The sequence below is a fragment of the Pelodiscus sinensis genome, chromosome 11 (assembly GCF_052426305.1).
Source record: "Pelodiscus sinensis isolate ZL-2025 chromosome 11, ASM5242630v1, whole genome shotgun sequence".
Lineage (NCBI taxonomy): Eukaryota > Metazoa > Chordata > Testudines > Trionychidae > Pelodiscus > Pelodiscus sinensis.
Genome location: NC_143062.1, coordinates 11,501,618 through 11,527,674, shown reverse-complemented (window position 1 = coordinate 11,527,674; position 26,057 = coordinate 11,501,618). Strand labels below are relative to the sequence as shown.

Here is a 26,057-nt window from a genome sequence, read left to right as displayed (position 1 = left end):
CTTAGTCCAGGCTCAAGATGGCCCCGGGAGCTAATCCCGCTGCAACTCTGCAGTTTAAATGTAGTAAGAGCCAAAATGCAAAGCTGCAGCAGAGGTAGCTTCTGGAGCCAGCACGGCTCTGAAGTTTAAAGGTAGTAGCGTCCGTCCCCGTCCCACCATTGACTAATGGAAATTCCATCAACTACTCGATTAGCTAATTAATCGCAACTTAACATCCCTATCCACAGACTCCAACAGGAACAGAATATGGCACTACATTGATTTTACTTTTAGTTCTTCATGAAATAAGCCTTCCACCCACTTGAAGCAGGTAGCTAAACTCATAAACTAATCACTTTAATATTATATTGGATATGCATAACAGACAGAAATTATTTGACAGGGCCTTTTGCTGGCAATGCTTCTGATGCTGCAGACACTTAAACTCTTAGGCCTGGTCTACACTAGACCATGAAGGTTGCTTAAGGTCCACAATCCCAACTACATAGAATATGCAGCTGGAGTCAGCTTACTTTAAGCTGAGTTTGGCGGGCATCTACACAGCAGGAGGACAATGGGAGCAAATACCCCTATCAGCTTCCCTTACTCCTGGCTATTGCAAAAAGAAGTACAGGGGTCAGCTGGAACTGCCCTCAGCATTCGATTTACAAGTCTATGCTAGACCCTCTAAATTGAATGCCTGAAGGTCGATCTCCAGCTTGGGAATGAAGACTTGCCCTTAGTGTAGTTGAACTCTCATGCTGAGCTGAATAAGAGGACTCAACTGCAAGAAGTCACACTCATGCATAGAGATACATGCACGATTGAAATCTAAGTCTTAATATTGTGCTCAATGTGTTGCATTATTTGATCCATTGAGCATACTACCTTTGCTTCCAAAACATCCGTTGAAGTGTGTGGGGCATCTGGGTGCTTATGGATTGCAAACTTGTGCCATGATACGTAACTTAGAACAAATGTAAGATGCATTGCTTTTTGAGGAATAGCAACAAAAATGTAGTCAGTACTCAAACACTTTTTCCATTAGTTTTATTAGTGACGCCACCAGAAGTTTTGCCTAAGCATAGCCTGCAGTGCTTGCATATGTTCTTTTGGAGACTTTGAATGATTTAAGTTTATTCCATAGCTTGAGCAGAACTCAACTCAAAGAAAGTGCTTCATTGATTATGATGAAAGGACAGAAGGATAAGTTGGGAGTCCTAAAAATATGCTTTTATTTTAGATGTCTTTATGTTGAAGTTCGCACAAAGGATTACGTAGCATTGTTATTGAACAAAGGTAGCACCTGCATTAGTAAAATAGGGCAACAGTCTGTATAGGTTCAATGGTTTGTTTATTTTAAACGTATCTTGGAAACTTGAATGATCAATATCTTTATCGCATGCTTATTTCATAGTAAATTTCTGCATGCTTTTTAAATGGCTTCAAGCCAGTTAAGTTGTATCATCAGCTTGCCAACAAAAAAAGAACAGGAACTAAAATACCTTACATCAAGGAGAACCTGTATAAATTGCCACGTGTTTTAACAGCAGACTAATGTGCTATTGATGCTCCCCTCCCCCCTCAAAAATGCTTATGCAGAATGCTTTTATCTGTTGAGGAAGTTGTGGAGAAACAATTTAAATGTGATATTTATTATTTAGGTCCATGCTATCTGGTATCCAAATGAAACCAGAACACTGAGAATAGGCTGAAAGTACCAAAGAATAAAGCGCTAATTGTCCACAGCTCGTGAAGATTTTGTATCGCAGACTCTTCAACTTTTGCCCACAGACCCTAAATTGACAAGGAGAGATCACCCTCTAGTGGTCAGAGGGAGCATTTCCCTTCCCAGACGTTTACTTCTGTGCTTTACAGGAAGAAAAATTACGCATACTGCAGCCCCAAATCTGGGAGTGTTCGTAATAAGCATGAAATTGAATTGAAGTGAGATAAGGTAGGCCTTTTCTCGCTTAGCCCCGTCGCCCCTCCTGGGGATAGCTTTCCCATGCTTTGCTAATGCTAAATGTAAGTTTTCCCAAGATGAAGCAGGCAGTGAGACAGACACCAGGTCCTCCGTGTAATCTTGGTACTTGTATTTTTTATGTCCAATAACCTTTAAATATCCGGAATAAAGCATTTTGTTAAATAATGTTCAAAATCTTCCCAGCAGCGGATTCTGTGAGCACTTTCATGAGTTAGTCAAGATGTGTGTGGAATTCTATTTTAGTCATGGAGGGGCTGCAGCTGTAAGTTGGTTATCAAAATTCCCCCTGGAGAAAAAATCCATACAATATAAAACATCTCTCTGGAATAATATGATTTCATTGTCTCTCTCAAATGCCTCTCCTTTCAGAGACTAAAAAACCCAACATACATTTTGCCTGTTGGATGCCTGATTATCCCGATCCTGCTCCCATTTGTTCTTCCTGTCTGGAGTTGCAGCACTATTGGGTCTATTTATTTTTTAGCACATCTGTGCTTCAGAAACAGATAGCGATATCTTATTCGACTCCGCGTGTGTTTTTCACCGCTGAAACCTTATTTCCACATGGGATCAACTGGTGTCGGCCATAACGGGGTGGCTCTCTATCAAAAGCATTGCCTCCCTAGGAAATGGCACAACAACTGTCGCCTAAACACTGACACTAGTGGCTTCCACTCTGCAGAGTGAAGGCGGCTGGAAACGCTCGTACAGCCCCGGTGCGCTTCGGTCCCTGGAACGTGCTAAGCCGGGGGCGTGGGCTAGAATAGAAGCGGAGTGTTTGCAGCCGGATGGCTGTGGAAAGTGTTTTAAAGCACTTCTCGGGGCAGTTGAGTCAGGGCGGCTGGTGTCTGGGTGGACAATGATCCTTTCTTGGGTGGTGCGGTGAAATCCGAAGTAGAAGTGGATCGAGGCTTTCGCTTCCACTTTTTTTTTTTTTTTTTTGGATTCGGAAGCTTATTTGCCATTAGGGCATGAGTCGCTTCTCGCCTGCATGTGACGCTCCCTGCCGGAGTCGCTTGTGCGCCGTGGCAGTCGCTGGCCTCTCCCCGTGCCCAGGCGGGCGGCCGTGCGCCTCGCGGACCCCTGCTTCCTTTTCCTCCTGTATCTTGCGCCGCGGGCTGTGGGTCGGGGGCAGAGGAGACGGCGGGCGGCGCTTTCCGCCGACCCTCGCAGCCCGATGCAGGGCCCGCTCCCCGCGGGAGCAGCAGCTGCCGCCGCGGGCCCGGGCTGCGGTGAAGCCCTGCCGGGGATGCCGTCGCTGCGGGGCACGGTGCGGGGTCTGCCCGACCCGTGCGGCCCGGCGGCGGGGGGCGGGCTGGGACTGGGGGGGGGGCTGTGTCCTGCACCCCCCGCCTGCGTGCGCCCCGGGTCTTGGCGCGGGACAGGGGGGCCCCCGCAGCCTGTTGCTGTTCGCTCCCGCCCGCGCCCCACGACGCCCGGCTCGCGGGGGCAGGTGCGCGGGGCAGCGCGGGGCTCCGGCCGCAGGCAGCGGGCGCGGCGGGGGGGGGGGGGTCCCGGCAGCGGGTGCGAGGCGGGGGCCGCGAGCCGGCGGGCGCAGGTGGGCGCGGGCCGCGCAGGGCTCGGGCCGTGGCTGCGCGGGCGCCCAAAAAGCCGGGCGGGAGGGAGGGGAGGCGGCGGGCGCATGCGCTGCCCTGGCCGTGCCATATTGGAATGAGGCGGCGAGCGGAGCGCGCAGAGCCCGAGCCCGGCGGCGCGGGGCTGGAAAAACTCGCCGCAGGTAGGGCGGGCGGCGGCCGGGCGGCCCGGGGGGCGCGGCGGGGCCGGGCGCAGCTGCTGGGCGCGTTTTGCCGCCCGCCCGCGGGCCCCGCCGCCTCCTGGCGCCCGCCGAAGTTTGGCTGCGGGAGGCGGCCGGGCAGGCGCAGCGCAGGGCGGGGGGCGCGGCGCGCGCGGCGGCCCGGGAGATGCGCGGGCTGGGGAGGGGCCGCTGCGGATGCGCCCGCGCAAGTGGCCGCGCCGCGGGCTTGGCCGCCGCCGCCTGCCAAAGTTCCCCGGGGCCGCGCGCGGGGGGCGCCCCCTCCCGCGCCAACTTCGCGCGGGCAGGTCGGACTCCAGCCCCAACTCAGGGAGCTCGCGCCCCTGCGCCGCGCAAGCTGCGCGCGGGTCCTTTTGCAGCGCGGGGGGGGGGGGAGGCTGGGAGCGCCCCCTCCCCCACCGCGGAGAGCAGCCCTGCAGCGCGCCGGGGGCCGCCGGGCGGTCTGGCTTGCGCTCGGCCAGTGCATCCCGGCCGCTCCGTTCCGGGACCGGGGGCGCGGCTTTTCCGCTGCGGGGAGAGCGGCGGGAGCCACATCTGCGGCTCCCAGTTGTTCTGGGGAACGTTGTTTCAATTGCATCCCAGGCCTCCCCTCCCCCCAGAATGTAGGCACTGCTGGCAGCTCCCTCGGGACTTTGCACTGTGTTTAAAAACAACACTGCCCGGCTGCCTTCCCATTCTGTGCTTTGCGGCATCTCCCCAGCCCCGCTCCCGGCCCGTGATGGGATGTGCTCCATAAAACGGGATCCTTGTTGGCCCGAGTTCCTCTGCCCTGGTAGCCTGTTCTGCCTCTGAAGTGGGGAAGCCTGACACTAGCAGTGGGTTGCTGTGGAAGTTATGATGATTCCGAAGGAATCAAACTTCACTTTGGAGAATAAGGGGAGGGGGGAGCAGAAATATCCCCAACCTCCTCTAGCCCACCAAAAAAAAATCACAGTTGGGGCATGGGGAGGAATATAGGGTAGAAATCGTGCAGGGAAAAGAAAAACAAACCCAGCAGTCTCTGCTGCAAGTTTCTCACAAGGTGGGCTATTGATATCCCACAAGGCCTTCCTTTAAACTACATAATAGTCCAGGGTGATGGCTGTTTAATGGTCCCATGTGGGCTTTAGTGGAATGATTACATCTACTTTGGAGAAACTTGTTGCCATCATAAAAGGGGTATAAAAACAGTAACATTCATGTCTGATAGTTTTACCCACTTTGACAGTAGAATTCTAATGTGTGATGTTTTAGTGGTTTTTGTAGTGAAGAAAAAAGGCCTACATTGCTACTTTTCTTCTGTCAGTTCCCTCAAGGGAGCTTGTTGCTGTCAGTAGCCTAGGAGGTTACCATAGTGAACATTTTAGTAATCCAGAATGTACGGTGCACATTTCTGAAATCATGGAAAAACTAAGGATCTATCTTGTAAGTTATAAAGAGCTTTGGAGGGATAGCTGAGTTAGTCTGTAACAGGAAAAACTTAAAACAATGAATAGTCTTAGCTGTTCCTTAAAGACTAACAAAACATGTAGATGGTATCATGAGCTTTTGTGGGTACAACCCACTTCTTCAGATGAATGGAGTATTAAAAGTCCAGTTCCAAAATAAATAGGGAATGGGGTGGGGAAAAGGAAGGTGAAAAAATAGTGAATTATTGTGTTCATGTTACAAGAAGCTGATTAGAGAAGGTGAATATTGTTCTTAAGTACCTATTGTTTGGCTGGTTAAGTCATTAGTTCAACAACTTTCACTCCACTATCAAACTTCAGCCTGGATCAGTCCACAGGAGAGAGACACTTACTTGACACTACAATTACATGACCGACACATTTCCATCACCTTATACTGGAAACACTTACCTTCATGCCTCTATCACTACAAGTAACCTTCATGCCTCCAGCTTCCATCCAAGACACATTTCTCAATCTATTGTTTACTGTCAAGACCTAAAATATAACCGGATTTGCTCCAATCCCTCAGACAGAGACAGACAAACACCTACAGGATCTATAAGAGCATTCTTAAAACTGAAATACCAACCCAGAGAAGTGAACAAAAAAACAAATCAACAGAGCCAGAAGAGCACCCAGACATGAGCTACTTCAAGACAGGCCAAGAAGAGAAAACAACAGAATTCCACTTATCACCTACAGTCCACAACTTAAACCCCTCCAATGCATTATCAACAATCTTCCTGGAAAATGACCCCTCACTCTCACAGGCCTTGGGGGAAATTCTCACTTTACAGACAACCCCCTAACCTCAAACAGATTCTTTCCAGTAACCACGCAGCGCACCTCCATCATAATCATCCAGGAATCTGCTCCTGAAATCAGCCCCAGTGCCAACTCTGTTCACACATCTACACAAGCGATTTCATCACTGGACCCAACCACATCAGCTACTACATTAGGGGCTCATTTAACTACACATCCATTAATGTGATCTATGCCATCAAATGCCAGCAATGCCCTTCTGCCATGTATATTGGCCAAACTGAACAGTCTCTATGAGACAGAATTAATGGACACAAATTAGATATTGAAAAAGGCAACACACAGAAACCTGTTGGAGAACACTTTAACCTTCCCCGGGCACTCATTAATGGATCTCAAAGTCACCGTGTTGTTTCAGGCCAATTCCACAAGCCAAATACAGGGAAGCATTGGAACTTCATTTACAAGTTTGGGAGCTATCACAGAGGTATAAATAAAGACATTACCTGGCTAGCACACTACCTTCCACATCCTAATGACTTAACCAACCAACCAAAAGATAGGTTTGTAATTCATCAGAAATCTGCCATATGATGCATGTGGATTTGTTGGTTAGTTAGAATTTGGCTTCTAATGACAATAAAAGTTTGTATACTCTGTATAGTATAAAATACTACTGGTTTGTAGAACGCCTACTACAATGGAGCCCTGACTTACTTAAGTGTTACTGCAATATAATCATTCTTTGAGATAAAGTAAATCAATGTAAAATGGCAGTAAGCTAGTAAATTGTGAACAGTTGAGGGATTCCCTTACAGTAGGTATTCTAGCCATAAAGTTTGCAATTTAAAATGTTAAATACACATTATAAAATGATTGGCTACAGAAATACCTCTGTTTGCCTCCTTCCTTAGTTTCTGTTTGCTTAGGTTTTTCAAAATAATTGCATGTACTGTGATTTGTTTCTTGCCACTCTGGTTGTAGGATGAGAATGTGATCTGCTTCATCTAGCACCATTATTAGTGGAGTAATAAGACGAGATGCTTGAATGAGTTATGGAACAATTTAGGCTTCAGTGATTGTAAAACTGAAAGAGCTCACTTCACGCACCTTGTTGTGGTTTGTGTTGCTTTAAAATGAAATGGGGAAAATGCAGCTTTCCTAATTTTTAGTTTACTTTTTCCAGGTGACTGTATTTCACTTGATAAAACAGTGAAGTATTTTCTGGTTCCAAAGCTGGTGCACAGATTTTACTAGAGGAAAAAACTTCCTGGAATAAATAGCTGAACTAGAGCAGCTGACTTAGTCATTATTGATCCATCACATTTTTCTTCTTTTATGCTACTTCATTGACTTTCTACTGTTGAATTACATTACCTGGTTCTTTAACTGAGTAGTTGTTTAGTTGACTGCTGCTTTTACATCCTTGGGAAAACAGTGTGAGGAAACATGCTAACACCTGCAATATTTCTGGTTGTATGCTCAGATTTTTATATTATCTGTACCATTTCAGCACCTTGCATCTGGGGATTTCAAATTGCTTTACAAAGAATTGATCCTCAAAATTGTTGCCACTCAAGGATTTTGATAATTTACAGATTAGGTTTTGGTGATAGTGTATTCCTCAGCAAACCTGTAGCAGATCTAAGAATGGTACCCTGTCCTTTTGATTATCAGCCCCTTTCCTTTCCACACACTCCTTTTCCAAATTCATACTGTTCCACTCTTGCAAGTGACTTGTAACTTCACAACATTGCTTCCATTTACTAAGTTCTGCCATAGCGACTACTTGGGTAAATAGGTGACCCTGTAACTGCTGATGAGATTACATGTTGCGGGCTATGCATTTAATCAGCTGTATGCCACAGAGCCCGCAGCACAGCCTCCCCAGGAACGGGTCCAGCAACCCCAGCAAGCGCCACTCCTGCCTCAGGGGAGCCTACTCTCCTGGAGCCAGGCAGGCTAGGACTGTTGGCTCCACTCTCGGGGGAAACAGAGCCAGCAGCTGTTGTCTGCCCAGCTCCCAGGGGGGCGGCTTTGCTGCCCTGCCACAGTGAAGCTGCCTGGCTAAGTGTAACCGGCACCAATAAGCATCACTTTATCGGTTAAACAGTTAGTCAGTTACATTCTAACATCCTGAATAGCAACATGCTGTGATGATGCCGACACTGATACTGTCACCTTCTGGTAACTGGACACAAGTAATCAGATTTAATGCAGCCCAAAGGGTTGGGAGCATATTTACATGAGGATTTTCATACTGAATGGAATAAATTAAGCTTACTAAAATGTGCTGTAAACCCAGGGAAAATTCATGATTGGAAGGTATTATGTGAGGAAGTCATTTCAGATATTCCTTCTCACACCAGCTGTACGACTTAACTGAAATTCTTGTCACGTGTGATCTTCACGTATCAGTTATAATTTTTAACAACGCAGAAGAATAGGTAGATTGGCTTGTTCTCCATCAACCTGAGGAGAGAAGTGGCTGCTAGGTAGTTTCCTTTTCAGATGTATGTTTTCATAGTATGTTGGTAACAGAAGTTAGTTACGTAGGAGACAAGAGCTCTTGCCTATTTTCTGTGATTTTAACTTTTCTTAAATGCTTGCCTGTTACATGAGTGTTGTAGGTTGCAAGGAAGTGAAATGCTTATCCACTAAACATCTAATGTAGCTTATGTGAAATAGAAAACAGGGATAATACTTGATCTTTAATAGATTTAAAATATTTGCCTGTCTATGATTTAGAGCAGTGCCATGTTTCTCTACTAGACTGATGGTGGACCTCAGTTTCTTCAGTTTATCTTGTTTGTCTCCCCAGTGCTGCTGGAAGGGAATGTGGTTGTAAAGTTAGAGAGCAACTTAACTGGTTTTAGGCCCCTAGTTTAGATGTGACAGGCGTCTTGTAAAAATCCTAGAAAAATACAACAGCTCTTAATCTAAACAAGCTTTAATTAAAAACAAATGTTTTCCTGACTTGTTCTGAAGACGTTCTGTTAATATGTGAGATCCTGAAAGTGAAACTCATTCATCCACTTTCTCTAAATTGAGAGAGGTGAAAAGGAAATGTTCATTTTTAATCAGCTCATTTTAGTAACACAAGTAAAGATGTGTTTTTAAACTGAGTTTCATACTGACTGACTTTTTAATAGCCCAGAAGATACTCCATACTCTCCAATATGAGACTATTATGGCAAAAATATATATAAGCATGTTTTACTGCTAAGTGAGCAGTGTGGGTTCCAACAGCACAAAATGTGTAAAGTCTGTGTTTGTTCACTTCGCATTACAACAGTATGTAAGATTCATTTTGATCCACAAAACTGTTGGAAAAATCCAACAAAAGGAAGGGAAAGAAAATCAAAAGAGAAATCAATATTCTCAGAGTATGTCTTAAAACAAAATTAACTTGTGATGAGTGAGGTCATAATTCTGAAGCTTGCAAAAAATATCCCTCCTGAAGTAGATGACATTGAGTACTGCTGTAGGAAATTGACAGTGTATTTTTAATATGGCATAATTTATGTCAAGCCATTGTTTAAAAGGAAGTCACTTTTTAAGCTTTTTAGGCCAAGTGTGATCTGAGGGTAGGTCAGAACCAGAATCCTCAATTTTAATTTCACCCCTAGCAGTGATTCTCTGTGTGGCACTGTGCAGCTTCTTTCTTCCTGTCTGTTTCAACATAGATATTATTAGGACAGTGCTCCTATGGTTAAGGTGTAGATCAGTGTTTGTAAAGCACTTTGAAGATGTCTTACACTTGACTTTACAAGTGCTAAGTTCTGGTAGCGTTATACTTAACTATTTTTTTTACTACTGAAGTAACACCCAGCATCACCAGTCAGGATTTCAGGGTACTGTGTTAGGCACAGTATCAACAAAACTTAAGTTTTCTTTGGAGTAGGGACCACCTTTTTATCTGCAAAAAGTGACTAGCAATCTAACTAGTAGGCAGTATACAGCAACAAGAGAACGTGATCAAGGCTTGCAATAATAAAATCTTTCTGAAGTGGTTATGTATGTAATGGTAATCTTTCTCAAGTCCTATGTATTTATTGGTAATAAACATAGCTGTATGTATGACTGCTTTCTGATGAGTGCATACTGCTAGTATGTAGCACAGGAACTGCAAACTAGTGTTTGAGGGATGCCTTTCTCTTAGGTTGAAATGGGGTCCCTAAATGTTTGCTCTTGAACAAAAATCTCTTATTGTACTGGCAACTTTCAGCACAAATAACCTTGGTAAATTAGTCTGGTTGCAGATAATTAGATATTAACACTATAACGAGAAAATGGGTAGTATCATAAGTCTTAATAATTTGTGGAAGTTAAATGGACCATAAGCAGTCCTTTGCTCTCTGTTTGGGTCACCCTTGGCAACAGCTTGCTGGTATTCAAGGTCAGTGTTTGTACTATTGTGCCACTTCATTTATAGTGGCTTGGTTTATTTGCCATTACACTTTAGGACATTGTTTTTGTAATGAAAAAGAATCTCCTTTCTTCAGAGAGATCCGTTAGAAGGGATTTTCCCTTATAGGAAAGAGCTGAATCTGATGCTATCTGGAAGTGATGTGGCTATCAAGCCAACTTTGATATTCTCTGTGTGTGCGCAGATGAAAGGTAGAGAAGATCTATATCTTGGCTGTTTAGAACGAAATCCTATACAGTGCCGAGCCCTCTCCTCTCCCATTTCAGTGGATAGGAATTGAGGGCTCTCCGTGTACCTCAATAGCACCCACCTGGGTCTCTGGTGTGAAAATAAGAGTAGAAATTGTGGAATTTGGTAGAAAACAATCTTGTGGGTTCTTGATGTTTGTGCCATTGCTAATATTTTCAGGGAGTGGAGATGTGTGAAGTAGGAATGCTGCAGTAGAAAATATTTGGAGAAAAGCAGGCATTGAATTCATTCTTATTGTATTCTCAAGCCTTTTCTTCTTTTGGGATCGGAGGTGAATTCTGTAAATATGTTCAGTATCTTCTTTATTTTTCCCAAAAGAATGTTATTGAGTTGAAAACCCATAATGTTCTTATGCACTGTCATAACTGATTTCATGTTTCACTCCAGAGGTGGCTGTTTCTCAGCTTTGGGTTAAATAGTTTGTCAGTAAGAGTAATGTCGGTTTCTTGATGTCCTTTGAGAGTTGAGGCATCAAATGTCAGACTTTTCTAAATGAGCCTGAATGCATAGAGATAAAGTGTTCTACAAAAATGTATATGTATTATCTAGGTCGGTGAAACTTGGAACTTAAATCATGAGGGTTCAGCTCTGATGGTTCAAATTCTTCCATTAAACACATTGCTTTTCTCATTAGAAGCAATGACAATTTTATTTCTAAATGTAAGTTATTTGTCCTCTGAGATGCATTTAAGTAATATGTTCCCAAAATATAATGGCCCTTAAAGTGTTTAGTGATGCCTTACTTCAGAATTTCCGCTAAGAAACTCCCTTACTCTGTAAAGACTTGTCTAAACTAGGGACGTTTCACAAAAATTTCTCACTCTGGCCAGTACTTTTTCTCTCGAAGGAAGACTGCTTCAGGCTTTCACAACCAGACTTGCTCTGCAAAAATGTAAATGATAGAGTGCATAAAAAGCAGCAGCCTTTAAACTCTTAATACAACTTGTTCTGTATTGCAAGCTTGACATATATGCGTATCTACTCCCTCTTTTTCTAATATCTCACTCTGGCTATGTCTACACTGACGCGAACTTGCGTCAGCGCTATACAAATGAGGCTAAGCCTGGGATATCGCTGAGCCTCATTTGCATACCTAATGAGCTGCCATTTTTGCGGAAGAGGCTCTTGCGCAAGAAGGAGCTGTCTACACTGCCCTTTCTTGCACGAGAAAAACCCTCTTGCGCAATGCTGTTATGCTGATTACTGCATTAAGGTATGCTGCATGGTTGCACAGTATCATATAAAGAACTAACCAGATACTAAGAATTTGAGAATATAAAAATAGGTGCACGTCTCACAGAATAGTATCAACATGTGTGTTGCATTTTGGCCAACTTGATGTTAGGCAAACTTCTTCAATAGAGAAGTAATTGAACTAAGCAAGTGTTCCTTTTATGATTGGCTCAGTTCCATGCATCTCAAAATAATAGCATGAGGCTTAAAATTTCCTAATAAATAAAACACAGACTCAAAGTAGGAACTAACTGACTAGTTGGACAAAACTTGAACTGCTTTAACACATTAAGATTTGAGGCCTGGCTTTCCAAGTATTTCTTCCATCCTTTAGGTTGATCTCTTCTCTCCCCAGCTCTCTCCCACAGCCTTTCAAATCTAAATGGAATAAAGCTGTTGATGAGGTACTTTGCTACAGCGTCCCATCAAAATGTCTTGACAGGTTGCTGCTTTTATGGTATTACTACTGCAGTAGATGGATATTAAATGTCAGTTTCACTTAATTATCACGAGCTGTTAGCAATTATAAAAGCATTTTTAATATACCTGGTAACAAAGCCTTATAGCAATTATGTACAAAAAAAATCACCCTTCTGAGTGACAAGTTTTGTTGGCATTAGTGGTACTGTGCACAGTACTATGTTGACAGAGCTTCTCCTGCTAATGTAAGTATCTCCGCTTATAGGGAGTAGGGATGTTAGCGTTTAGTTGTTAACACGATTAAACAATAAGCCTGCACTTTTAAGCCAGCTCCCCACGGGTGCTGGCTCCCACGGAGCTGACTTCTAGAGGCAGCAGTGAGCAGGTGCTTTTCAGCTGGTTCCTCCCAAGGACCGGCTCCCTCCTGCAAACATGTAACCACTGGAAAATTCAGAGATGCTATGTTTACCCAAAAACATGCTTAATTATGTTGATGGGAGAGCTCTCTCCCATCCATATAGAGCAGCTACATGAGAGGGATCTTACACTGGCACAGCTGCATCAGTACAGCTGTACCACTGTAACATGTCTAGTGTAGACAGTAGTGAATAAATTAAATAAGTTTGTTACTATAAGCTCCATCCACACTGGAGAAAAGTCAGTGAAGCATGATGTTGTATGTAGGCCTCGGTCATGCCAGGTGTTCAGCAACCTTATATTGTAGACACTGAATAGGAGTTCAGGGTGCTGAGCACTGAACAGGATCAGACCCATAACAGAGCACAGCTGGCAGTACATGCACTGGAAAAGCTGACACTCAGGTGGGAGACTGCTGTCTCTGATTGTACTGAAACTTCCTGGAGTTGGTGGTCTCTGTAGGACAGCAGTGGGCAACCTAGGCTAGTGAGTGGGCCCAATGAGTGGCCCGCCTTCATGTCCGTGGGCCACTAGATTGTCATAACCAAGATGGTCTCCTGGGATAGGGTAGTTTGGCTAACTGCACTGTGTACATACAGTTTATACATAGAATCCATTTCAATTGGCTGTAGGGGAAGCGCATGGCTCTTAGTGTGCACAATCAGCATGCAACTCACTTCCTGTGTCCTTGCTTTATGTGCATGTCGCTTTAATAATACTGGTAGGCGAGAGCCTATATTGATGGAAACCAGTGGAATCTGACAACTCTGCATGTGGGCAATGATAAACACAATGTCTCGCAGACCACATGTAGAATCCCGATGAGCTGGTGGGTCGCAGGTTGCCTGCCACTACTGTAGGTGGTATTGGAGTTTATTAATAGAGGGTATGGGGAACAATATGAAGGAGCCAGCAGAACTGCTGTACAATGGATATTAAACTTTGGGCTTATTCAGAGGGAACTTCAGTTTCTATTGCTGTCAGCCTCTTAATGTTCACGAGCCCATATATTCTGAAACAAGAAATTTAGCCAATGAAACTTCAATTAGATTATTTTAATGCTGGAAAATTGTTCCCATATGCTCCCATGTGCAGAGGATTCTAATACTGGCAACTGTAAGCAAGATTCTTGTTTGTGTTTAATTAGCAAAGGCATTCTGTTTTGATGGTGGAAGGGCTAACAGAAATTCTGAGAACACAGCTATCCCCTGGGGGGGAGGGAGGCAGCCTGTGCAATGCTGAGAGCTGGTGGGGTGGGCTAGGACCAGGTCACTTGCTGCTGCCAGTACCAGGACCTCTGCTACCCCTCCAGGTCACCCTAGCCCCTGTGTGGGCCACTGTGCTTCTGGCAGACAAAGTGCGGGGCCCAGTGTGGTTTCACGAGGTCATCTGATGGACGGGACAGCGCTGACTGTTCATGGCCCTTTACGTGAACAGATAAATACTTTGGCTTGTCTTCAGCTTGATTTGATCTACTCCGGGGTCCTCAAAATTCACTGCACTGTGACCCCCTTCTGACACCTGCGGAAGGGGATTCAGAAGCCTGAGCCCACCGAAGCCCTGCTGCTATGAGTGGGAGGGCCAAAGCCTGAGCCCCAATTCCTGTAACCTGAGCATCCTTGCCCAGGGCTGAAGCCTGACAGCATCAACTTCTGCCCTGGGCGGTGGGGCTTGGTGCTGCAGCTTTGGTCCCAGCATGTCTCATCCAGCCCTGGCAACCCCGTTAAAATGCAGTCCTGATGACCCACTTTGGGGTCCTGAGCCACAGCTTGAGACTGCTGGTCTACTTCATTCACTTAGCTTTGGTGCCTGTGTTTTGTTTTCATTCTAAAATGACCTCAGTCCCTGCAACCATGAAATAAAGCATCTTTGAGTTCTGCTATGCAGCACAGAGCATTTTCAATGAAACTCTGCTTACTGGCTGCTAAAGAGAACTTGTCCTTCTCTAGAACCCAGGTTCACCTATCCACATTTTTACTAAACCACAATGAAAGCACCTACCCACTGCTTGACAGCCACTTAAATTTACACTAAACACATCATCAGTTACCCTGATCAAATGAGCTAGTGACAACATTGAGATAATAAATCAGTTTATCTCCCTGTAGAATTCTGCAGCCCCAACAACTCTCTTATATGAGCATGAGGACATAGGTCTTTCAGTTATGTTAATCATAGCAATATATTGACACTTGAAAATGTAAGTGTCATGTCTCCTGTATGAATCACGCTTGCATAAGACATGGAGTAATTTAAGGGCCTAATTTGCTGCTACTCTGTGTCTTGCGGTCAGTTACACCTGAGCAAAGAGAGTATAAAATGTTACCTCTGGTAAAAGTGAATGGAGAGAATTGACTTAAGTTAGCCAGCCTTATGAAAATGTACCAGCTGGACTGAATCCAGTGAAATGAGTTTCCTTATTGTTAATGAGTGTATCTATTTGTCTCAGTAAAATTCACTCTGTACCTCGGTATGGTTTCCTTTTCCGTTTGTGACAGTTTACACAGCTCCTTCTAAATTTACCTTTGCCTAATTTCGATGGACTGCACTGCATGGTTTTAATCACGGTTTGTGTTTTAAAGGTTATCTCCACAACCATGTGGGCTAGAAATTTTCTAAAAAAATAAAATTCCGGAGAATGTATGGATTTCCATGGGGAAAGGTTCCTGGGCATTTTCATACTCCCGTTCTTTAGTAATTTTGCTTGTTCACTTTGAGTGTAGATATGAAAAGGCTTGAAGTAATTATCTAAAAAAAATTCTCTTGCTACTCCTAGAAGTAAGTGCTTATAGCATTGCTCAGCTGTGCGTTTTTCATTTGGAGTTGAGGGCAGTGTTTAAACTATCACTCACTTTTTAAAGAAGCACACAAGACCACACTTGTTTTCTGTTAGCAGTTAAAGGTATACACACAGCAAGTCAGATGTGGATTTTATGCTCTTTCACAGAGGTCTTTTTGAAAAATATTGTACAGTAGAGGTTATTCAAAAAAAACCTTCCTTCAGCAAAGATAGATTATCATAAAATGAGTGTATATGTATCGCATTCTGCATATGTGGCACCCTCGAGAGCATTTAAAAAAGCATGGCTCCTACTTCAGAGCTTGCTACTATATGGGGGACAAGTTTTCAGATCCATAAAGTTGGAAAGGAGATGCATGCAAGAAGACTTAACAAAAGGGCTTTTGAAGGACTTCTTGGAAGGCAAGGAGTCATGTTCTTAGATACTTAAAATGCTGGGGCTGTTGTTTTTCCCCAAAAACAATGCTGTGGAGTTAGTAGCCATACCATACCTTTTTAGAAAGTGCTCCTATTGGTATTAGTAATTAAATACTAAAAATGAATAATAGTAAAAAATTCAAGCCCTTTATGTTTTATAGAGACAATAGCAATAGAGCAATGGCTTTCACTTGCTGGTCAAGCTCACTTCCAAGTTCTCAAGTGTCAGCATAGTGACCTAAATATTGTATGGAGCTGCTAACATTTATAGAGTACAGTGTGTGTTTTAAAATAGTAAAAAAAATTTTTACAACAATGTAAATGACAATATTACCAACCCCAAGCATTAATGTTTGTGTTTTCATTTTAATATTTGAATTAACCAAAGTGCCTAGTACCTCTAGTCATGGAACAGGTAGGACCACTGGAAAAAGAGACAGCTTTTTGAGGTAGCACAAGATACTGATAATATTGTGATTTCTCTACAGGATGAACCTCTCTTGTCTGACACTCTCTGGTCTGGCAACATCCATGGTCCAGCATGATTTTAGTTAGCCTGATGTCTACTTACCATATTTCCTTCAGGCTCATGAAGTTTGTTTACAGCCACCAGTTTTGGCTCTCGGTGTTCTGTACTGTTGTTTAGCTCTAATTTACTCTTAAATGTCTTCTGAGAACCCAGTAAGCAGTGTTGGTGTTGATGATGCTGCTAGACAATATTTATCTCCTGTGGTCTGGCAAATTCTCTGTTTTGCAGCAGTCTGGGCCCAAGGAAGCTGGACTAGAGAGCGTCAATATGTACTATAACAAAAAAGGTTGAGGGAAGAACTCACCCCAAGATTGCGCGGTAGCTATAAAAGGTAGTAGTTAACTCATAGTGGAACTTTGCTTTACCAAAAAGCTAAAAATAAGATTTCATTGGTCAGTGGAAAAATATTTCATAAGCTATGGTGAAACTAGGTAGCCCTTTGATCCTCTTGTGAAGGAGCTTGAAAGTCATTCTAGGAGAAACAAAAATACTGAACACAGTTGTTGTGCTGGTCATTGCAGATTCCGAAAGGACATAGATTACTTGCCGATCAGGCACCACCTGGCTGATCAATTTCTGGGTCCTTGAAGAGGATTGGTTGGATGTTCATTTATCTCCATCCATGGCAATCTCATTGTGCCATTTGAAGCTTTTGATATCTATGTGATTGCTGGCCATTTAGCAACATTCATTGGTAAACACACTTCAGAGTCCGTTGGTCTTCTGTTAATAATACGGCCAGACCAAGAATGCCACCAAAACCAAACCAGTGCTAGTGGCTTTGGCTTTGAATATCCTCATTTCTGATCTTGTCCTACCACTTAACATGGAGCAGGTGACAAAGATGATGGGCAAGGTGAGCTGAACTGTATGGGATTACTTTAAGTACTTAGGCTATGTCTACATTGCGTGCTCTTGCGCGATGACATATGCAAGTGAGGCACGGTGATGAATATGGCTGCACCTCATTTGCATACTTAATGAGCTGCTATTTTTGTGCAAGGGGCTTTTGCACAAGAAAGCGCAGTCTACGCTGCTCCTTCTTGTGCAAAAACCCCCTCTTGTGCAGAGCCATTCTGCCTGAAAATAAGCAGTGTAGACTGCTCCTTCTTCCTCAAAAGCCCCTTGTGCAAAATGGTAGCTCATTAAGTATGCAAATGAGGTGCAGTGCCACACCTCATTTGCATATGTTCTTGCGCAAGAGAGCACAATGTAGACATAGTCTTAAAGTTTGCAAGGAAGGGTAAATCTGTTCTGATTTGTTCTGACTTCATAGCCAATACTAAGAACATGTTGTTTTTTTCCCAGCTCTCCAGATTAAAAATTCATAGTGCCTAGTATGGGGACTTTTTTAAACTGTTGTGGAACATTGCTTAGGCTCTGTATCGCACGCGTCCTGCCACTATCAGGGTGCTACATGTGTGTGATGTAATCCATCTTGTGTGGTGAGAAGTAATGGAGTTATTTCTGCATGATGAGCTTTTGAATCAGACAGCTGGTAGGAAAGGGATTTGAGGAGTCTACTGACATGTGAGAACTGAAAGAGTGGATATATTTATTGGTGTAAATAAGAACAGTTGGAGGAAGTTCCCCTTCCCCCCATATATATCTCAAAAATACTCAGTACTATGGCATTAAATTGGGTCTGAGTAGCATTTACTGGTAAGTTCATTTGTGTGTGTCTGAGAAATGGTGAACTCTGGCTGGTTTTTCTCCCGTATAAACAAAAACATGGACTTTTAAGAAAATGCAAAATCTTGCAACCTTCTGGTTTAATAGGAAAAATTCCATTCAGCTGTGTCGAAGCAGTATGGTAAAGTTATGAAGCTTTGTATTATTGAGATCCTTGTTTGGTGGTGTTGGGGGTTCCCTGAGATGCCATGTATATTGATATCTTCATAATCTTCCATTCATAATTCCTATGGAAAAATTATCTACCAATCTGGACTAGAAGTACTGAAAACAAAATGTGACAATCTCTGCAAAGCAGCAGAAGATCCTAGAACTCTGCCATGAAAGGATTGAACATTGTGCTTACCAGAGCCTCTCATAAAGAAATCCAGCTCTTTGGAGATAAAAGAAAATGCATTTATGGAGCAAGGAGGACACAAAAGGAGGGATAGTTAAATCACTAATGAAAAACAACACTAACAGTGTTTGTTAATGTCATATTTAAGAATCTCATTTCTTGATGCAGTGGCGCTTGTTTAAATTATTTGTTTGCTGTGGGGAAATTTAAAAAAATATAATGAAAGGCCATATTCTGTTCTTGGGTGCATCTTGTGGCATAATGAGCGTCAGAACATTGTATTTTTGGACAGACCAATAAAGTGCATTGTGTGTTTTACTAGGCTATGTCTACACAGCACCGTTTGGAATAGACGTTATTCCAAAATATCATAGTCCTCGTCTACACAGCAAGCAGATATTTCGACATAATGTTGAAATAATGTCTAACTGGAGGACTTCTTACTCTGAATCCTCTAAACCTCAGTTTACAAAGATTAAGGGAAGTCAGAGGAAGAGTGCTCTTTCTCAGACTTCTTGCTGTGTAGACAATGCCAAAAGCCAAAATAAGCTATTTTGACTTAAGCTATGCAGTTGAAGTAGCTGAAGTTGCATTACTTATTTTGACATTAGCCCTGTTGTGTAGACAGGCCAGGCCCTTAGTCCTTGTCTATACTAGGAAGTTATTTTAAAAATAAGGGGGGTTACTTTGAAATAACAAGCAGAGCATCTGTAACCTACACACCTAGGCCATGTCTACACTGCAGATTATTTTTGGAAAAAGGTACGCAAATTGCAAACTGCAATTTGCGTACCTTTTTCCGATTTCTTTTTCGGAAGATGCTTTTCTGACATTTGGCCTGTCTACACGGGACCAAATGTGGGGAAAAACCTCCCCTTTTGGAAGAGCCCTTATTCCTCATAAAATGAGGAATACAGGGCTTCCAAAAGAACGTGCCCGCTTTTTCGGAAACTGATCCGAAAAAGTGGATGCGTCCCCTGGATGCGGCAGAGTGTTTCTGGGATACTGAAGGTATCCTGGGGAAAACTCCATAGTGTAGACTATGGGTAGAGGGAGCTCTGGGTAGAGGTAGTATCTTTGTTTTCTGGTAGCTGCACTCAATTTTTGAGCGGACGGAAGCACTGGTCCTCATCCATCTTCTAAATCTCTCACGTCTGGCTCCTAGTGCCACACCCCGGTAAACCGTTTTAGCTGGCAGGCTAAATGACATATGGGGGTGATGTTTTCACTGCATCACTGGGCGAATGAACTCCCATGACGGAGTCACCGGCCAGGGCGGAAGGGTTTCATTAGGACCCAACGGCCAAGTGTTCGGGACCAAGGCGCGCCACTTCGTTATTGTGGATTGCAGCTGTGGCCTACCAGCTATGGTTTGAAATAGCAGGGAAGGTGGATCTCTTCAGCCCTGGAAGGCTGTCTGCCTAGGAGAAGGCAACTCTGATGTAAAACCTACGGCCCGAGGACCTCGCTGTCACCGTCCCAGCTTGCTAGGCCATGGCAGCTGAACACCGGGTTTAAAGGGTGGAGCCAGTTCTGCGCACACTGTACTCCACTTGAAAGCTCCTTTGCACAAGCAAGAAGGAAATACTCACGTCTACTCCCTCCGGTCTCACTAAGTCCTGTAGCGATGGGAAAGGGGCGAACTCAGCAGGTGTAAGATGACACTGGCAGCCGCAGTCTCAATCCTGCATGCAGGCGGCTCAGGCGCTAGTGGTCGTCTGATGATGACCTGGAGACGACGACATCACTCGGCAGCACCCTGAGCGACCAAGCAGCCTTTTCTAGGGATAGCACTGCTTGCTCCATACGGAGAGGGGCCTAGAAAAGGTGGCCTAAACAAAGCTCGTCTCCTCCTCCCCAAGTTGGCTTACCGTGGTCAACGGGCATCTCCATATGCAGTCAAACTATATTAAAGAATCAACGACGCATCCCACTCGCCTTAAAAGGTGGGAAAGGACTTAAACTCGCATGCTGGAACATCAGAACCATGTTAGACTCAGCCGACAGCACTCGACCTGAGCGACGATCTGCTTTAATTGCGCATGAACTCACTAGGCTGGATGTTGACATCGCTGCACTCAGCGAAATCCGCTTTTCAGAGGAAGGCAGTCTAAGAGAGCATGGCGCAGGTTACACCCTCTACTGGTCAGGCAAACCAGCGACAGAGAGATGCCTTTCAGGTGTCAGCTTCACGATCAGGGACTCCATCGCTATCAAGCTTGCAAGCCTGCCAACTGGCCACTCTGACTGCATCATCTCAATGTGTCTACCACTTCGTGACCAGCAACACGCCACACTGTTTAGTGTGTATGCTTCAACTCTCCAGGCAGACCCTGCTGACAAAGACATGTTTTACTCCGACCTATGCAGCCTTCTGCAGGATGTTTCAGCTGATGACAAGATTGTCATCCTGGGCGACTTCAACGCCAGAGTGGGCAGAGACTCGGAAACCTGGAAAGGTGTACTTGGAAGGCATGGTGCGGGCAGCTGCAACGATAATGGACGCTTGTTACTTGAACTCTGCGCGGAACAGCAGCTTTCCATCACCAACACTATCTTCCAGCAGAAAGACAGTCTGAAGACAACCTGGATGCACCCTCGGTCAAAACACTGGCATCTCATAGACTACATCCTAGTGCGCCAGCGTGATCTAAAAGATGTCTTTCACACCAGGGTAATGCCCAGTGCTGAGTGTCACACAGACCACCGCCTTGTCCGCTGCAAACTCAGCTTCCACTTTGAGCCCAAACCAAGGAAAGGTGGCACCCCGAGGAAGAAGCTCAAAGTCTGCAGCCTTCAGTCTGCCGCGGTCAAGGCGGTTTTCCAGGAGAGCCTACGATCTAGGCTAGAGGAACCGAGCCGCCTAGCAGACTCGCCTCCGGCTTTAGAAGTGCTGTGGGATTGATCAAAACCGTTGTTCTGCAAACATCTGAAGATATCCTCGGATTCTCCACGAAGAAGAACAGGGATTGGTTCGATGAGAACAACTTAGAAGTCCAAGAGCTGTTGTCAAAGAAGAGGTCAGCACACCAGGCCTACCTGGCCCAACCATCCTGCCCGCACAAAAAAGCAGCCTTCCGCCTGGAATGCAGCACTTTCCAGCGCAAGCTTCAAGAGATTCAGAACGAGTGGTGGACCAGCCTCGCAGTAAGAACTCAGCTTTGCGCTGATACTGGTGACTACAGGGGATTCTACGAAGCTCTAAAAGCAGTATATGGCCCCTCGTACCAAATCCTGAGCCCCTTGCGGAGTGCAGACGGGAAAGAACTGCTCACCGAAAAGGACTCTATCCTGAACCACTGGTCTGAGCACTTCTACACCCTCTTCAATGCTAGCCGCTCAGTCCAAGAACCAGCAATTGACCGCATCCCACAACAACCAGTGAAAACTGAATTGGATGTGGCACCAACAGTACAAGAGACTGAGGAAGCCATTGAACAGCTGAAGAGTGGTAAAGCTGCAGGAGTTGATGGCATCCCTCCTGAGGTATGGAAGAACGGAGGCCCAGCACTGTACACCAAACTCCATGAATTCTTTGTCTGCTGCTGGGAGCAGGGTAAACTACCTCATGACCTCAAGGATGCAGTCATCATCACCCTGTACAAGAACAAAGTGGAGAAGTCAGACTGTTCCAATTATCGTGGCAAAACACTTCTGTCTGTTGCCGGCAAAATCCTCGCAAGAGTACTGCTGAATAGACTGGTACCCGCGATAGCAGAAGATCACCTCCCAGAGACACAGTGTGGCTTCAGAGCCAACCGGGGAACCACAGACATGGTGTTTGTCCTGAGGCAGATTCAAGAGAAGTGCTGGGAGCAAAACAAAGCATTGTACGTCACGTTTGTGGACCTGACAAAAGCGTTTGACACCGTGAGCAGGCAGGGACTTTGGAAAATCCTGGAAAAACTAGGCTGCTCACCGAAGTTCCTCACCATGATCATCCAGCTTCATGAAGACCAGCTTGGACAAGTCAGACATAGCAGCGACCTCTCGCAGCCTTTCCCTATTGCAAACAGCGTGAAACAGGGCTGTGTTCTTACTCCCACACTGTTCACCATTTTGTTCAGTATGATGCTCCAGCAGGTCACAGAGGACCTCGACGACGCTGATGGCGTATACATCCGTTTTCGTCTCGACGGGAGCCTGTTCAACCTGAGGCGTTTGCAGGCCCACACAAAGACCATGGAGAAATTGATCAGGGAGCTGCTGTTTGCTGATGATGCTGCCCTCCTTGCTCACACAGAGGCACCTATACAGCGAATTACGTCTTGTTTTGCAAAAACTGCTCAGATCTTCGGTCTTGAAGTCAGCCTGAAGAAGACTGAAGTTCTTCATCAGCCCGCACCCCACAAGGAGCACCATCCACCAAGCATATTCATGAACAAACAGAACTGAAAGTTGTCCACCAGTTCAGCTACTTGGGGTGCGTGATCTCGTCTGATGCCAAGATCGACAAAGAAGTTGATAACAGGCTGGCCAAGGCAAACAGTGCATTCGGCAGACTATACAAACGTGTCTGGAACAACAGCAACCTCAAAAGAGACACAAAGGTCAGCGTCTACAAAGCTGTTGTGCTGACCACTCTCTTGTATGGCGCTGAGTCCTGGGTCACGTACCGTCATCACCTGAGTCTCCTCGAGCATTTCCATCAGCGCTGCCTCTGCACAATCCTCAATATTCATTGGAGTGACTTCGTCACCAACACTGAAGTCCTCAAGTTAGCGGAGGTCACTAGCATCGAGGCCATGGTCCTCAAGATACAGCTTTGCTGGGCAGGGCACATCGCCAGGATGGAGAACCACCGCCTACCCAAGACCGTGCTGTATGGGGAACTGTCCTCTGGCTACCGCGACATAGGGGCACCATGAAAGCGGTACAAAGACTCCCTGAAGAAGTCCCTCAAAGCTTTCTGTATCGATCACCGTCAGTGGGCAACACAAGCAGCTGATCACAACTCCTGGCGGCACACGGTCCACCAGGCCACCTCCTTCTTTGAAGATACCCGCAGGGCCTGTATGGAGGACAAAAGGAGAAGGAAGAAGAACCGTGACCCCTCAGCACCTATCCCGGATCAGACCTATATTTGCAGCCGTTGTGGCAGGACCTGCCTGTCCGGCATAGGCCTCGTCAGCCACCAGCGTGCCTGCAGAAGATGTGGATTTCCTTCCTAGATCTTCGTTCACGAAGCCAAGCCATGAGACATAGCCCTAGTGTGGTTCGCTGTCCTACTTAGTGGCACTTAGACCACTTACAGCAAGAGATAAGAGAAAGGGAGTTCCACAGCATAAGGTCAGAGTCAGCTGGCTTCATAGCTCAAGCTGGAGAGGCTCCTGTACTAAGCTCTGGAGGTCTCAAGTTCAAATCTGTCCTGTGGTGGATTCACAACCAAACCTATTGTTTTGAAAAGTGGCTGGTTATTTTGAAATCGCGCCTGCTTTCCACAAGGGTTATTTGAAACTACCAGTTGTGTGGATGCTCCACTGCTGCTATTTCGACATAACTACACCCAAGAGTCATTCAAAGTAATTACTCCCCAGTGCTTCCTAGGGCTCGAATTTGAGGTCACACGTCCACATTAAGGGAGCCTGCCTTAGACTAATTTTGAAGCTTCCCTGTAGCGTGGACACGCTATTTTGAAATTGTTATTTCGAGAGTTATTTCAAAATAAGTTATTTTGAAATAATTTCCTAGTGTAGACATACCTGTACAGCTCACTTCTCAATCCTTTAAAAATGTGACAGCAGCAATTGTGTGGGTTTTTTCCCGCCTTTATAACTACCAGAGAGTAGCATTTGCCAGTACTACCTATCTTCCAGTTGGCATGGCAGCAGATAAGACTAAAGAGGCAGCACCTTCACAGGGTACCGGTCCCTAATACCTGCACTTATTTCTTAAAGTCTAGTAGTTTAAGCCCTTCCAGGCTCTTATTCTCTCATTTTAAATGTGGCTGTCTCTTTAGAGCTTAAGTGATAAAAGCTAACATCATATTGTAACATCCACAGCCATTTTGTCACAGTGCTCCTGCACATGAAGTCATTCAGTGTGTCATGAGAGTGGCAGGTTGAATGCATCTCTGCCTATTTCAAAAGCAAAGAATTCTACTGCTTGACATAGCAGGACATATATATATAGGCACCATACTGCTCAATCAGTAGTTCTAATTATAACCAGCAGAGGGCAGTGGCACTTATAAACACTTTGTGTTACATTAATTTAAAATAGGATACTGTATAGATGTGTATAAAAATAAATGAGTACAAATACCCTCCATGTGGTGTTCTTATACTTTAAAAGTTACATTGAAACTTGATTTTTACAGATTATAATCATGCTGTTTTACTATTCTGTGGAGGAAAGAAGTGCTCACAAAATATAAATGAAAATCCGTACAGAAACCAGTATCGGGTGTTTTCATTATGAAATAGGAAGTTACTATTCAGATTATCAAACCAGTTTCAGATATTCCAAGGAGATGACAAAGTACTGATGGAAATATTTCAAGGGCTTGTGTTTATAAAGATTATGGTATTGGGGAAATAGTTTGGATTTGCTGCAGCACAGCCAGTACATGATTTTATCGTGATGGTTGCTATAACAAATACATACTATATAAGCGACCGACAAGAATAGAAAGAAATGGAACTGCTTCCTGTGTTTGATGGACTTGCTAAAAACAAGTCAGCAGCATGTTGTAGAACTGTATTCCTACATTTCCTGCACATCTATTTTATTCCCTTTATTTCTGTATCTGATGCCCATCTTTTTGTAAGAATAAATCCTGCCCATTTCATTTCTTTAATTATTGGTGTCTGCTTTCTATCTTGTGTACAAATCAACTATCTACAATGTTAGAAGTTTCATGTATAAGAAACAGCTAACATTTGTACCTTTTCCTGTGGGTTACTCTCAGTAAAATTTGAGTGGTTGGTAGGGTTATCAGATGGCTTAAAAAAAATACTGGACACATTTGATCTCAGATCGGGGGGGAAGAACCGGACTGTGGTGCAGGAGTCACAAAGCAAACTCCTGCACCACAGTCCCCTGTCCTAGGTCACAACTGCCTCCTTCACCCAACCTCCGTCTCAGACCCCATTCTCTCTCCCCTGCACCCCAATCCCTTTCCCCAAGCTCCCTTCTGCACCCAGCCTCTGTCCCAGACCCCGCACCTCCTACATTAATGTCATGGAAGAGTGCAGCCCTTGACCATTTTCCAAAATATTGGAGTGCTCCCGCCCCCCCCCGTCAAAAATTATTGCCCACCCCCCGTATTAGTCCCTGCATCACCACTTCTATAATATTGAAGTTCATACTGGGGGGGGGGAGGGGAAGCAAGTCACTAATCAGAGTAACTTTACTTTAAAGCACACATGAAGCTCATTATTCACTCCTTCCTCTGCATAGCTATGTTGACATGCTTTACTTGCAGAACAATTAAATACATTAATATTCAAAATTTTGATTCTGATGAGTCCTGTGCTGATGCAGTCATAAGAAATTCCTTCTCACATTCAAATGTGGTTGCACAACCTAATTAAGCTTAGTCAAGATAATACTGGAGTAGGAATAAAATTAAGATAGATATTTTCTTTTCTCCACTGT

General features: G+C 44.7%; 1 protein-coding gene across 2 annotated transcripts in view; it reads left to right on the top strand.

Annotated features, from left to right (window-relative positions):
- The first annotated feature begins 3,601 nt into the window (after positions 1-3,601).
- The window catches only part of SFMBT1 (Scm like with four mbt domains 1), a 117,308-nt gene continuing 94,852 nt past the window's right edge, over positions 3,602-26,057 (top strand). For both annotated transcript variants that reach the window (XM_075939372.2, XM_075939366.2), the window contains exon 1: positions 3,602-3,704. The gene's annotated coding sequence lies outside the window, so the exon portion shown is untranslated. The remainder of the gene's footprint in view (positions 3,705-26,057) is intronic.